The sequence below is a fragment of the Girardinichthys multiradiatus genome, chromosome 2, assembly GCF_021462225.1.
Source record: "Girardinichthys multiradiatus isolate DD_20200921_A chromosome 2, DD_fGirMul_XY1, whole genome shotgun sequence".
Classification (NCBI taxonomy): domain Eukaryota; kingdom Metazoa; phylum Chordata; class Actinopteri; order Cyprinodontiformes; family Goodeidae; genus Girardinichthys; species Girardinichthys multiradiatus.
The window spans coordinates 38,653,556-38,666,662 of NC_061795.1; the positions used below are offsets into that span (position 1 = coordinate 38,653,556).

Below are 13,107 nucleotides of genomic sequence, written 5' to 3' on the forward strand. Positions count from 1 at the left end.
GCCAGTGATGTTGTTAATCTGTTCTTGAATTTTGTTGATCAGGGCATGATGTGTTGCTTAGTGAGATCTTTAGCCTACAGACCAATTCAGTAAATTGGAATATTGTTGAAAAGTTCATTTTTTTAATAACTTAGCTCATTAAGTGAAACATATATAAACTGCACACAAGCTGATGTTTTCAAGCCTTTGTTTCTGTTAAGAGGATTTTCTGCTAATGAAAACATGAAATTTAAGATTAAAGAAATTACATCAGACCATTAAAAAGGTTTTTGATAAGATATGTGGGCTTTTTGAAAGGTATGTTTTATACCTCCTTAAAAATTATTTTCAAAAAATACTCTTAATCTGACAAACAATATTCATTGGAACACATATTCTAATTTATTGAATATGACTGTAATTCATGTTGTCTGTCAGGTTCTATTTAAGTGATTATTTGATTTTAGAGGTCAGGCATATTTAAGTCTGGACTTTGCAAGTGAAAATTAAGGTTGGACCAGTTTATGGTTTCAGAGTCCATACATGTGAATGATCTAACAAAACATGTTTTAACTTAGAATCCTCTTGGTGTTTTGTTGTCACTTCACACACAAATACTGAGATGATGCTGAATGCCAAACAATTTAAAAAATATTTCCAAGACCTCTGAAGGTCTTCAAGAAAAGAACCTTAGAGGTAGTTTGAGCTTTTCCTGGCCTGTAACACAGTATGAAATAATACCTTTACATGTGTTGAGCCCAGTAATATTTTGGACTGTTTTTCCCATTACATTGTCACTCGTCTGTAACTTAAAAGCAAAAAAGACAGGAAGAAAATCTTTTATTTTTTACTTTAGATCAGGTTAATTATTTGTTTTTCACTTAAATTTTAAACAAACCTTCAAATTTCCCTTTCGCTGATTATCAAGAAAGTTAATGCAAACACACTCTGGGAATTTAAGCGAACAAATTCTTTACCATTGGGAGGTAGACTGCATACAATACCAGTGCTCAGAATATATCCTTTGTCTTTTAAAATGATGAATGAATTCAGTTCTGACTTCTCAGTTGGAGTATTTTTTTTGTTGTTGTTGAAGCTCACAGAACCCCAAACCCAATGTGCCTGTGTTGTCTGTATGTTGCCCAGATCAGATCATTAACAGAGGAGATATAAGACATGAATGTCTCTACTTTGGACAGTCCCTTTAGGGGCTCCAAAATCTAAGAAGAATCAGGCAGTCACAGGAAGTCACCCAACTATGGTGTTCCCATCCTGCTTGCCAATTCTATTTAGTTAAACTTAGGTGTTCAAGTGGAGGCGCTTCGCTGACAGGAGGGTGACTGATTTCTTCCAGAGTGATGCACTGGATGGTGAGAGGAAAGAAGAATGTGGGACATGAGGGATGAGAGACTTGGAGAGATTACAGCGAAGGAAGAGCAGGAGGTGAAACGAGGAAGTTTGCACACACCATCTGTGCATCAAAGGTGCAGCTCCACCAGCTTGAATTAACAATATGCAACTGTGTTGTGATTGCTTCTGCTCTCTTGAATTTAGATGGTCTCATTTCCACTCTCGGGTGAAGTAAACTTTACCATTGTTTTATGTATTTTGGCTTTAATCTAGCATTATCTGCACATGAATAAACAAATTGGCTTTGTTGTTTAGATTTTTAACAGCTATGTAATTTAAAAAAAAAGTTTGGCTTCTCCTGGACAAGTTAGCTCTGCCACACTCAGTTAAAAGAGTTGTCTCTTTCTGTCAGTAACAATGCTCCATGTTTCTCACATGCCGAAATAAAATAAATCAATGATTTAAAATTGTTCAGTCTGACCAACTAAAAGATCATTTGTCTTAATGAAAAATTAACTGCCCCTCCTTGAACCGCCACCTTAACGTGGTGGAGGGGTTTGAGTGCCCGAACGATCCTAGGAGGTCGAGAGATATCGACTGCAAATAGTCAGGCTCACCTCCACGCACAGCGTGGGCTCTGGAACCCATCTCCTCGAGAGAGACTGGATTCTCTTCTACTCTGGAGAGGCCCACGGGGAGAGGCGGCGGGCTGGGGTGGGTTTGCTTGTTGCCCCCCAGCTCAGCCGTCTCGTGTTGGGGTTTACCCCAGTGGATGAGAGGGTCGCATCCCAGCGCCTTCAGGTTGGGGACAGGTCTCTGACTGTCGTTTCGGATGATCGACTTTGTTGTCGTATCGTCAGACCTTCGCCGCATGTTTTGGACACTCGGGTGAAGAGAGGGGCTGAGCTGTCCACTGATCACCACCTGGTGGTGAGTTGGATTCGCTGGAAGAGGAGAAAGCCAGAAAGACTTGGCAAGCCCAAGCGCATAGTGAGGGTCGGCTGGGAACGTCTGGCAGAGCCCTCGGCCCAGGGATGTATTCAACTCCCACCTCCGGGAGAGCTTTGACCAGATTTCGGGGGATGTTGGAGAAATAGAGCCCAAGTGGACCATGTACTCCTCACCTGTTGTCAATGCTGTTGCCCGTAGCTGCGGCCGTAAGGTCTGCGGTGCCTGTCATGGCGGCAATCCCCGAACCCGGTGGTGGACACCGGCAGTAAGGGACGCCGTCAAGCTGAAGAAGGAGTCCTATCGGCTGTGGTTGGCTTGTGAGACTCCTGAGTCGGCTGACGGGTACCGTGAGGCCAAGCGTGCCGCGGCCCGGGCTGTGGCAGAGCCAAAAACTCGGGCCTGGGAGGAGTTCGGTGAGGCCATAGAGAAGGACTATCGGAACAATTCTGGCAAACCGTCCGGCGCCTCAGGAGGGGAAAGCAGTGCTTTGCCAACATTGTTTACAGTGGGTGTGGGAGGCTGCTGACCTCGACTGAGGACATTATCAGGCGGTGGAAGGAGTATTTCGAGGATCTCCTCAATCCTGCCATCAGGCATTCCCTGGTGGAAACAGAGGCTGGGGACTCGGGGTTAGACTCTTTCATCACCCATGCTGAAGTCACCGAGGTGGTTATAAAGCTCCACGGTGGCAGGGCTTTCGGGGTGGATGAGATCCGCCCTGAGTACCTCAAGTCTCTGGATGTTGTTGGGCTGTCATGGTTGACACGCCTCTTCAACATTGCGTGGCAGTCGGGGACAGTGCCTCTGGACTGGCAGACTGGGGTGGTGGTCCCCCTTCATAAGAAGGGTGACCGGAGGGTATGTTCCAACTACAGGGGGATCACACGCCTCAGCCTCCCTGGTAAGGCATATGCCAGGGTATTGGAGAGGAGAGTCCGGCCGATAGTCAAACCTCGGCTTCAGCAGGAGCAGTGTGGTTTTCGTCCCAGCCGTGGAACACTGGACCAGCTCTATACCCTCTACAGGGTACTCGAGGTTTCATGGGAGTTTGCCCAACCGGTTCACATGTGTTTTGTGGACCTGGAGAAGGCATTCGACTGTGTCCCTCGAGGTGCCCTGTGGGGGGTGCTCCAAGAGTATGGAATCGGAGGCCCTTTATTAGGGGCCATCTGATCTCCGTACAAATGGAGCAGGAGTTTGGTCCGCATTGGTGGCACTAAGTCGGACCTGTTCCCAGTGCATGTTGGACTCCAGCACGGCTCCCCTTGGTCACCGGTTGTGTTCATACCTTTTATGGACAAGATTTCTAGGCACAGCCAAGGGCCAGACGGGGTCTGGTTTGGGGACCAGAGGATTTTGTCTCTTCTTTTTGCAGATGCTGGCCCCCTCTAGCCAAGACCTATAGCATGCACGGGGGCGCTTCGCAGCCAAGTGTGAAGCGGCTGGGATGAAGATCAGCTCCTCCAAGTCTAAGGCCATGGTTCTCGACCGGAAGTATCTCTGGGTCTTTATCACGAGTGAGGGAAGAATGGAGCGGGAGATCGACAGACGGATCGGTGGGGGCACTGTGCCTGTCGGTCTACATTCCTACCCTCACCTATGGCCATGAACTTTAAGTCATGACCGAAAGAACGAGATCCCGGATACAAGCGGCTTAAATGAGCTTCCTCCTCCGTAGGGTGGCCGGGCACTCCCTTAGAGATAGGGTGAGGAGGGGCTCGGAGTAGAGTCGCTGCTCCTTCACATCAAGAGGAGCCAGTTGAGGTGGTTCGGGCACCGGATGACTCCTGGACGCCTTCCTCGGAAGGTGTTCCAGGCACGTCCCACCGGGAGGAGGCCCAGGGGACGGCCCAGGACACGCTGGAGGGACTATGTCTCTCAGCTGGCCTGGGAACGCCTTGAGCTCCCCCCGGAGGAGGTGTCTGGGAAGAGGGACATCCGGGCGTTTCTGCTGAGTCTGCTGCCCCCGCGACCCGGTCCCAGATAAAGCAGAAGATGACAAGTACGAATACGAAAAATTAACTGAATTTAATTTGTAAAAAAAATGAAAACCATTTTGAAAACCTTTCACTTAAAAGTATGTGTACCTTTGCATTGGTTAATCATCTAAAATCCCAATACAACATTAAAATGTGTGGTTGTAAAATGTGGAGATATTCAAGGGTGTGAATACTTTGTCAAGCACCCCATGTGTCTTGGAGAGTCCAGTTGTCTCACTGCTGTGGCTGTTTGCTCTGTGCACCTGCTGCTGCTGCCCATCGCTTCTTTCTGAAATATTTGATCTATTCTGAGCTCCTTGCCATTAACCATGCGTGTGTTACATGGCAGGCAGCCTATTACACTTCACCTAAAGCTACACCTTTGTGGATTGAGTTATTTGTCTTCTAAATGTCAGAGGCACAAAGAGGATCTGGTGAGTTTACAGTCTGGTTTCTGGCCTGGATAGAGAAGCTTGTTTACTTTCCTGTTGAACTCATTGAATAAATCTGTTGAATGCAGCTCCTGTTTTAGGTCCTGGTTGTTATATCTGACAAACACTTCCTCTGTTGGCCAATAGTTTCATCACATAAATGCGTGATGAAATTTTACAAAGTTAAAGACTACAAGGTATAACAGCACCTCAGCCCCATTCTCTGCAGTTTCTGGGTTTCAGTCTTCAACTCAAATTTATTGAGCTTTTACTAGTTCCAGGTGAGAACTGTTTTATTGAGAACATTCAATTGGCTCTAGCTTCACTTGGATTGTTCCTTTGTAAATAACACATAAATCCCTGTGGCTGCAATCCAACCAGACACATCCACGTCTGGGTAACAAACAGACGGCTATTAGAAAGGAAAACCCCCAGTGGCTCATCTGAATCCTTTCTCACATATCTTTTCTGGCAGTTTGTGGACCTTTAGCTATTTTTCCCTCAGCACCTTTGCTCTAAAACCAGCCCATCAACTGTGCTCTCTGGTGCATAATTGGTGCCATTAGTTGAGTCGGTGACACACTCTCAGACAATATGGCCAGACAGGAACAACGACAAGGTACCCTGTGCTCTATCTCTCTCCCTCTCTGTCTCTTTATCCCACCAACTGTTTCACGCTCACAAGGCTCATAGCCATCACATTTGTTGGAGTAATGGACCTGGAAAATTACAGCAGATCGGCCCTCAGCAGGCTTAGCCTGGCAACCACCAGGGAGCACAGAGCAGACGTGCTGTTTCTACTGAACAAGAGCTCCCGATCGGACAGACAGAACTGCTCCTGGAGCGTTAGCTGTCGGATAAAGGGAGATGCAGGAGGAATCTTGCTGAAATGTACTGCGTCCAAAGAAAACTTTAGATAATCCTCAAATTGGTAGTCTAGTCACAAAACTTTGCATGTTTTTCAGAAGTGAACACAACAGTGTCTCAGACTACAATCATAGATCTGACTTAACACATTATTTTACTCAATTCTGTCATCTCTGCCATTACAATTGCTCACTGCGGATAAACTTAAAACAAAAAGGCCTGTGAGCACTGAGACAGACATGCGCCCACTTCTCTAACATACCCTCCCACACACGCAGATGGTCTGAGGGATGCGGCAGCCATTAAGGCGATCCATTTAAAGTCTCTGGCTGTAACAAGCTGAAGGAAGCCTGCTGCAGGAACTCGCTACTCTCTGAGGCATGAACAATTCCTTGCACTCTCTTGAGACTCTCGAGGGCTTTCTGTGTGACCGAGCCTTTTCTTAATTACACATGTCAACCCTAGGAAGAGGGAATTAAAGGAAAACTGGGTAATGTGGAAAATCCTTTTTGCACGTTCCTCCTTTTCTTTCCATGTGTTCACTCATCAGATTTTCCACATCTTAGCAGCTTATTCACTTTGCCAAATCTCACCCTGTCCCTAAGTATTCAGATGGACAAATAATATACATAAATAGGTACAGTAACGTGCAGAAAAATATTTTAACCTCTTTACCTTTTGCCAATTTTGTCACATTACAACCTGCAACTTTCTTCAATAGACCAACAAAAAGTGGTGCACAATTGTAAAAGTGTAAGCAAAAGAATTATTGTATAGTTTTAATTTTTTACAATTAAAAAACAAAGAAGCTTGCATTTCTGGTTAGGTCCCTGAGTTAATATTTTGTGGAACCACTATGCACCAACTACTAGCTTGGTGCATCTTCTTTTTAAAATAGCTTAAACTCAGTCAGATTGCATGAGAGCAAATTCTTAATAGGACTTGGGTTTGCACTTTGACTGGGCCATTCTAAAGCATGAGAATACTTGGATCTAAACCATACATCACATCTCTGACTGTATGTTTAGGATCACTGTCCTCCTGGAAGGCGAACATCTTCCCCAGTTTTAAATCTTCTGCAGCCTGCAACAGGTTGTCCCTCTATTGGCCTGTATTTAGCTCCACCCATCAACTCTGATCCCCACGTCCACACAGCATGTTGCCACTACCGTGATTCCTATTGAGTGGTGTGTTTAGGGTGATGTGTAGGGGAACTTTTCAGCCAAACACTGTTTTGCATGTAGGCCAAAAAGACTAAAAGCAGCAACGTTTTTGCAGAGAATAGATGAAAAGGATGACATGTTTTTTTTGCTATCCCTTATGTTATCCCTAAAAACATCCTGAGGCTGTTTACCAAACGGCTGTTTTTGTAAGATTAAACTACACCTGGGTGGACTATGTTTACCAATTGGGTGACTTTGGAAAGCAGGTGGTTGCACTGGATTTATTTAGAATTTTCAGAGTACAGGGGGCTGAATGCAAACTCACTTCACAGTTTTCATATGTACATTTGTAAAAAAATCTTTAAAACCAAGTCTCATTTTCCTTCTTAACTATACACTTTTTCCCAATAAAATGCTCTGAAATTTGGGGATGCAAGTAGTCAAAATGTAAAAATGTTCAAAGAATTTCACAACTTTAACAGTATTTAGTGTTGTTGTATTTTTAGTGTTTCAGAAAAAAATTGCTTTGAGATAACATTGACAAAGGGCCTACAGTGAGGTAATGATAATAATTACTACACTCTGTATATTGACAAGATAAACTATTTCTGTAAAAAAAAAAAACCCTGAAAATAAAATTGTAACTGACAGTTTAGGACTTTGCCAAACTTACTAAATGCAGTAAGATTTTATGCTTTGCATAAACCAGCAGAGCAAATATTTTTAGCAAACATCCTATTTCTTCCTGAGGTGTATTAGCACTTTTGTGCATCATAAATATGTATCAGGGCTCAGAAAGGTGAGGTGTGTGGGAGTGATTTGATCGGTCTGCAAAACATCTCGGATTTGTAAAATGTAAAACTTTAAGAAAGCACCAGAGTTGTGTGTTGACCTTGTCATAATGCTTATTGGCGACCTGACCCACATGCAGAGACACCCAGAGACAACGTACTGTTATCTTTGATCTGGTTTCTTTATTTGCAAGCTCAGGAGGATGGACAACGGGTGATCTGGGGCTGGACAGCGTTCGCTCAGCTGGAAGGTTTCTCTGGAGGGTTCGCGGATTGCCAGCTGGTCTGATCTAAGTTTCAAGGAGAGAGGTCCAACAGAGTCTCAGTGGTTCTGGTTTATTCTGAGTCCGGTCCAGGAGTCAGCACCTGAAATCTGCAGGACAAGAAGTGATTAGTACGACTGTACTCAAAAAACAAGTTTTCTATCTCAGAAATCTTCAAAACAATCAAGCTGACCAGAAGGCTGTACCGCAAGGACAAAATGTTCAGGCAACAAAGTGCTGGCACCACGTCCTCTTTATACTGCTCAGCTGAAGGCTCAATGAGCCACACCTGTCCCTCTCCGTCCTCCAGCCAGCCACACCTAGTGGTGAAGAAGAGTTAGCAGCAGGTAGATCACACCTCCAGATCCTGACAGACCACTGATTCCCAAAACATGACTACATACAAAACTTTGGTTGGAGCTGTTTGTGGCACTGAAGGCAACACAGACTAAATCATGAATGCAGTGTTGTTGTTTTTTTTGTTTGTTGTTTTTGTATTTCTTCTGGATATACAACAGCACAGTTAGGAGCACTGTTGCCTTGCAGAAAGAAGGTCCTTCCTGGCTTAGAATTCCAGCCTGGCGTGTTTCTTCATGGAGTTTGGATCTTCTCTCCATGCATGCATGGATTCTCACCAGGTACTTTAGTTTCCTTTCACATCCCAAAAAATTACCCTTAGGTTAACTGGTCTCACTAAGATGGCCTTAGGTATGTGTAAGTGAGTGGTAAGTGTGTGCATGCATTGTTGTCTGTGTTTGTGTCTGTGATGCCTTATGATGGACTGGCGACCTGTCGAGGGTCAGGGTGTGCCCCACCTCTCGCCCACTAACCACTGGGAATATGCACCACACCCCCACCTTACCCCATCCCCCCCACGCCCCACCACCTACCGTGCAAGGATCAGTGAGTATAGAAGATGGATATAGATTTTTCTTCATCAACAACATGTCGCCTTCACTGATTTTAAGAAGCACCAAACTTTTCCCTTTATGCTGCATGAATTTGATCACTTCATTCTAAAGATTTAGGTTTTGCATCTCTTTATTAGTTACATAGGAAGGGTGGTATCCTATTGGTCAAGAAAGGATGTCCATGCAAACCAACAACTTCACAAAATAAAGTTATGTAAAACAATTTTCCATATCTCTTTCCAATCTCAAACTGTATCCTGCTAAGGATAAAGTGTGAAATATTATTTTTTTCCCTCTACTTTCCTAATGTGGCCTCTTTTCTCATCTAGCAAGGGCAGCGCCTGTGAGTGGGCAGCAAAGCCTCGGTGACCCGTCCCCCCTTGTCTTGTGTCATGATGTATGTTTGGATGGGTTGTACTGGAATTGTAATTTCCCCTCGGGGATCAATAAAGTATCTTTGAATTGAATTGAATATCTCTTTTAATTTAGATATTATACATGTCAGGGCATGATAAAACTTGAAATTTGACATTATCAGTGGCACGTTCAAGTGACTTATTCAGCTTGACTGATTGTTTGCAGTTTTTAGCAACAGGAACATAAATCAACCAAGAACCATACTTAATTTCTCACAGGTGGAAGTTTGCTCTACATACTGTACCATAATGTCTTTCTGCCACTTGGAGGCAGTGTCAGCAATACAATATAAGAAAGTTTGTGTTTGTGGGCTAGATTTTGCTGTGTTATTACTGAAGCTTTTACATGCTGTTTTGTGTGTTTTTCCACATGTACTTAGTCATTTGTATTACCCTTTTCAGCCTTTTCTATACAACCCCAAGCGCAAAAACATTGGAATGTTGTTTAAAACGCAAATTATTAGAAAATGCATTGATTTTCAGAGTCCATAAACCAGGGGTGCCCACCCCAGTCCTCAATGGTCTGAAAACACACATAAACTATGTCTACATAATTTGTACATCTTTGTAGATATAACTATGTCTATATCTACCAAGACCTAATACAGCTTTATCAAACCATACTAGAGACCATTCAGAAAGTTGTGTGAAAGCTGCTTCTGATTCAGGTGTCCAGACAATGTTCTCATGAGATTGAAGACCTTTGTCATACATGAAAGCTCCTAAGAGGGCTTCCATACAGGAATAGTTAGGAATAAAATTCCTGCAATATGAAGTCATGCCCAGAAATGACATCAATTCAGGTTTAGGAATATTTTGCACTGCAGCCACACATTTTTAGGAAAGTGTCTTGCCTTCAGCAGAAACAACATGACCTACAAAGGTAACTTCTGTCTGGACAAACTAAAGTTCAGAGAGAGAGGCATTGTGTCCTTCTGAATGCAAAGGTCTCAGGGGTGTGACAGTGTCTTTCTCAAGTTGCTCCTCAGCAGGACAACACAACAGGATATCATCAACGTACTGTAACAAAGCAGAAACTGGGTCAACTCCAATGTGTTAAGACTAGTTTTCAATACAGCATTATATACGGTTGGACTTTCACAATAACTTTGACATAAACAAGTGAAAGTCTAAGGATCTCCTTCACACGCAAAAGCGAACCAAATTGGCTCTTCTTGTCCACAGACACACTAGGAAGCACATTTGAGAGATCAACAACACAAACAAATTTGCACCTGGAGGAACCTCTGACAAAATAGTGTGCAGGTTTGAAACCGTGGGAGTTCTGGGTTGCATACCGAAGCATTTACAACTTGTACATCTTTTACACATCATATTTACTTTTTGCCGACAGGCCTGGAGGCACCTGGGCCAAAATGGATGTTTGGCAACATCAGTTTCAACAAATGAGCCATGACGGGATAAAGGATAACTTTCTAGGCACAATTGAACAGTCCTTTGTTCAATTGTGCTTAGAAAAGACCTTTTAAATACAGAAAGTCGCTCGGAAAACATAAGATTAGAATTTTGTGATACCACAGTCCAATCAGATTCTTTTTCGCACTCTGAGTCAAAATAACCTACATCTGTTTAATCTTGTGTTACAGATTCACAAGACATGGTAAACCAAGCTTTCTCATATTCTTTGTCAGGTCCCAAATACACATGTGCAGTACAGCTGAAATCAACAGAATACATTAAAATCAGAAGAGGGATCTAACCTTCTCCAGCAACTGCTGTGAAAAAAAATAATTTTGCACCTTTCATTTATAAGCATACAAACTGTACAAACTGCGCAGAGACCATTACTCCGGAAGTAAAGGTCTCTGCAATGGGTTTTGTGCCATGGGTCTTGTGACATGCTCCTTCGTAGTCTGTCCCGATGCTGACATAGAGAAAACATAGTTTCCACTGAGTTTTGGGGGTGTTAAGAATTCATCTGACCTTAACATCGGACAAATTCGCTCCTGAGTCTACCATAAATGATATTTTCCTCCCTGAGACTATAAGATCAAAACATTGGAAAAGCCTTGTACGCTTCTGAGGTAAACTGAGCATAGGTTGGGGTCTATATCTCAAACTTCTCTTCCAAAACAGCAATAGTATATTGCACTTTAGTCAAGTCATCACAGTCTGACTGTGATGATTTCACTAAAGTCCAACATACTATTGCTGTTTTGGAAGAGCAAAGCAGCTTTTTGTTGTGAGACACAGAAAAAAGCTTTTAGAAAGTACTTTTTCATGACACTGTATAACTGTGTGAGAGTGCAATTTGTGCTTATGCCACTGGCAGCCTACACATCTAAACATTGTATTTTGTTTTTTGGAAAGCTGGTACATATATTAGCAAGACATTGCTAAACCGCATAATGCATCCATTACAGCAGCGTGGCTTTGTGCTAGAAGAGACCAGGTGCTAAGGTGGACATTCTGTAGTCCAGACTTCACATTTGGAGCAACATGGACATGACTGTAATAAAAAAGGGGATGCTTTACCGTGGTAAACATGGAACGGATCCGATGTTTAAATGTCTTAGTTTATGCATATGATATGTTTGCTGTAGTTCATTGTGTATTAACTATTATTCCACTTTCAAATAATTTACAAAACAATACCAAATGCAGACACTGGGTATCTTTTCTCTGCATTATGAATTTTGCATCAGTAATGAGCTGATGGTGTGACCTATAGGAAACTCTCAGAGTTTTTAAAAAAAACTTTAAAACCCATATGTTTAGATAAGAAAATCTGTGTTTGCTCATTTATTACAGTTTAAAAAAGATATATAAAAATATTAACTTGGGCTTTCTAATGAGTTGCAGCTGTCTCATAATAAAGTGCAGGAATTGTTTTACAGTATGCTGCAGTTTTCTGTGCCTGCAGGGGCCTAATTGGCATCTGTAAGAGAAACAACCCAGCAGTCTTTCTAGATCCAATGGAAATGTGCTTCGTAAAAGACATGCCTGATGATACACAGAATTTCTTTGGTCTATTTAACTTTAACCTGCATTTTCTTCTTTTCCTTGTTCATCGTGGTGTAATAAACAGAAAATCTCTTTCCAATCTATGTACTGATGGTCACTTTGAACAAACTATATTGTTTTCCATACAAAATGCTTGTTTTAAAAAGAAATTTGAAGTGTCACTCTCCAGCACCATCCTTTTATCCAAACATGTCCAATCTGGCTAAAAGGAAAAGCCAGGATGGTTCTGCAAAGTGCAAAAACTGCAATAAATCCTGTTTTTTTAGATTTACAAATAAAACAAATGTGTTTTGTCTGGCTCAAAAATAAGCATAACGAATGAAGTTGCGTATTCAATTACAGATGGGTTTTCTCAGTTTTACATAGTAATAAGATAATTTGTTGTGTACAGTTAACAGAGAAATATTTTACAGGAAAATAATTTGATGAAATTAACTCTTTCTAATACATTTTTCTAATCCTTAAAGGGCTTAAACAAACACAAGTTTTATAGATGATGTTTTATAAAGGTGCAGCATCGGTTTGACTGAGCAGCTTTGCAGACTGACTGAACTAATTAGAATTTATAGTGATAGTCTGATCAACATAGAATTCTGGAGATATCTTATCCAAACAGCAAAAGTTTTCACTTTTTCGAGTTCATGAACATCCTACCACTTCTTCAGATTTTATACTGACTTTTACATTATTCATGCTTCTCCTAAAGTATGGTCTGGTATTGAAAGGAGTCCTAAACCCAGTGTTACTGGCAACCCCGAGGGAGAGCAGAGGTGTTTCAGTGGCCTCGCTGGGCAAGACCTCTGGGATTACAGATTAACAACCGCTGCATATTAAATATCCACATACTGTTGATTAAGTCAATTATCAAGGTCTGAAAAGAGAACAAGATGACAATTTGTTCTCTCATTTTGAAAGTTCTTCAAACTGAATAAGTCATGATAAGGTTGCCAAATGACAAATAAATTGGGGATTATGAATCTGTTTAGATTCTTGGTTTGTGCATGTTCTCGACATGCATGCA

At 42.3% G+C, this 13,107-nt stretch overlaps 1 long non-coding RNA gene across 1 annotated transcript; it reads right to left on the minus strand.

Annotated features, from left to right (window-relative positions):
- Positions 1-7,674: 7,674 nt before the first annotated feature.
- LOC124861338 lies at positions 7,675-9,039 on the minus strand. Its single transcript, XR_007036598.1, has 2 exons — positions 7,968-9,039; positions 7,675-7,884 (listed from the first exon to the last, which is right to left on the minus strand). It is a non-coding gene; the product is annotated as an uncharacterized LOC124861338 (long non-coding RNA).
- Between the last annotated feature and the right edge of the window lie 4,068 nt (positions 9,040-13,107).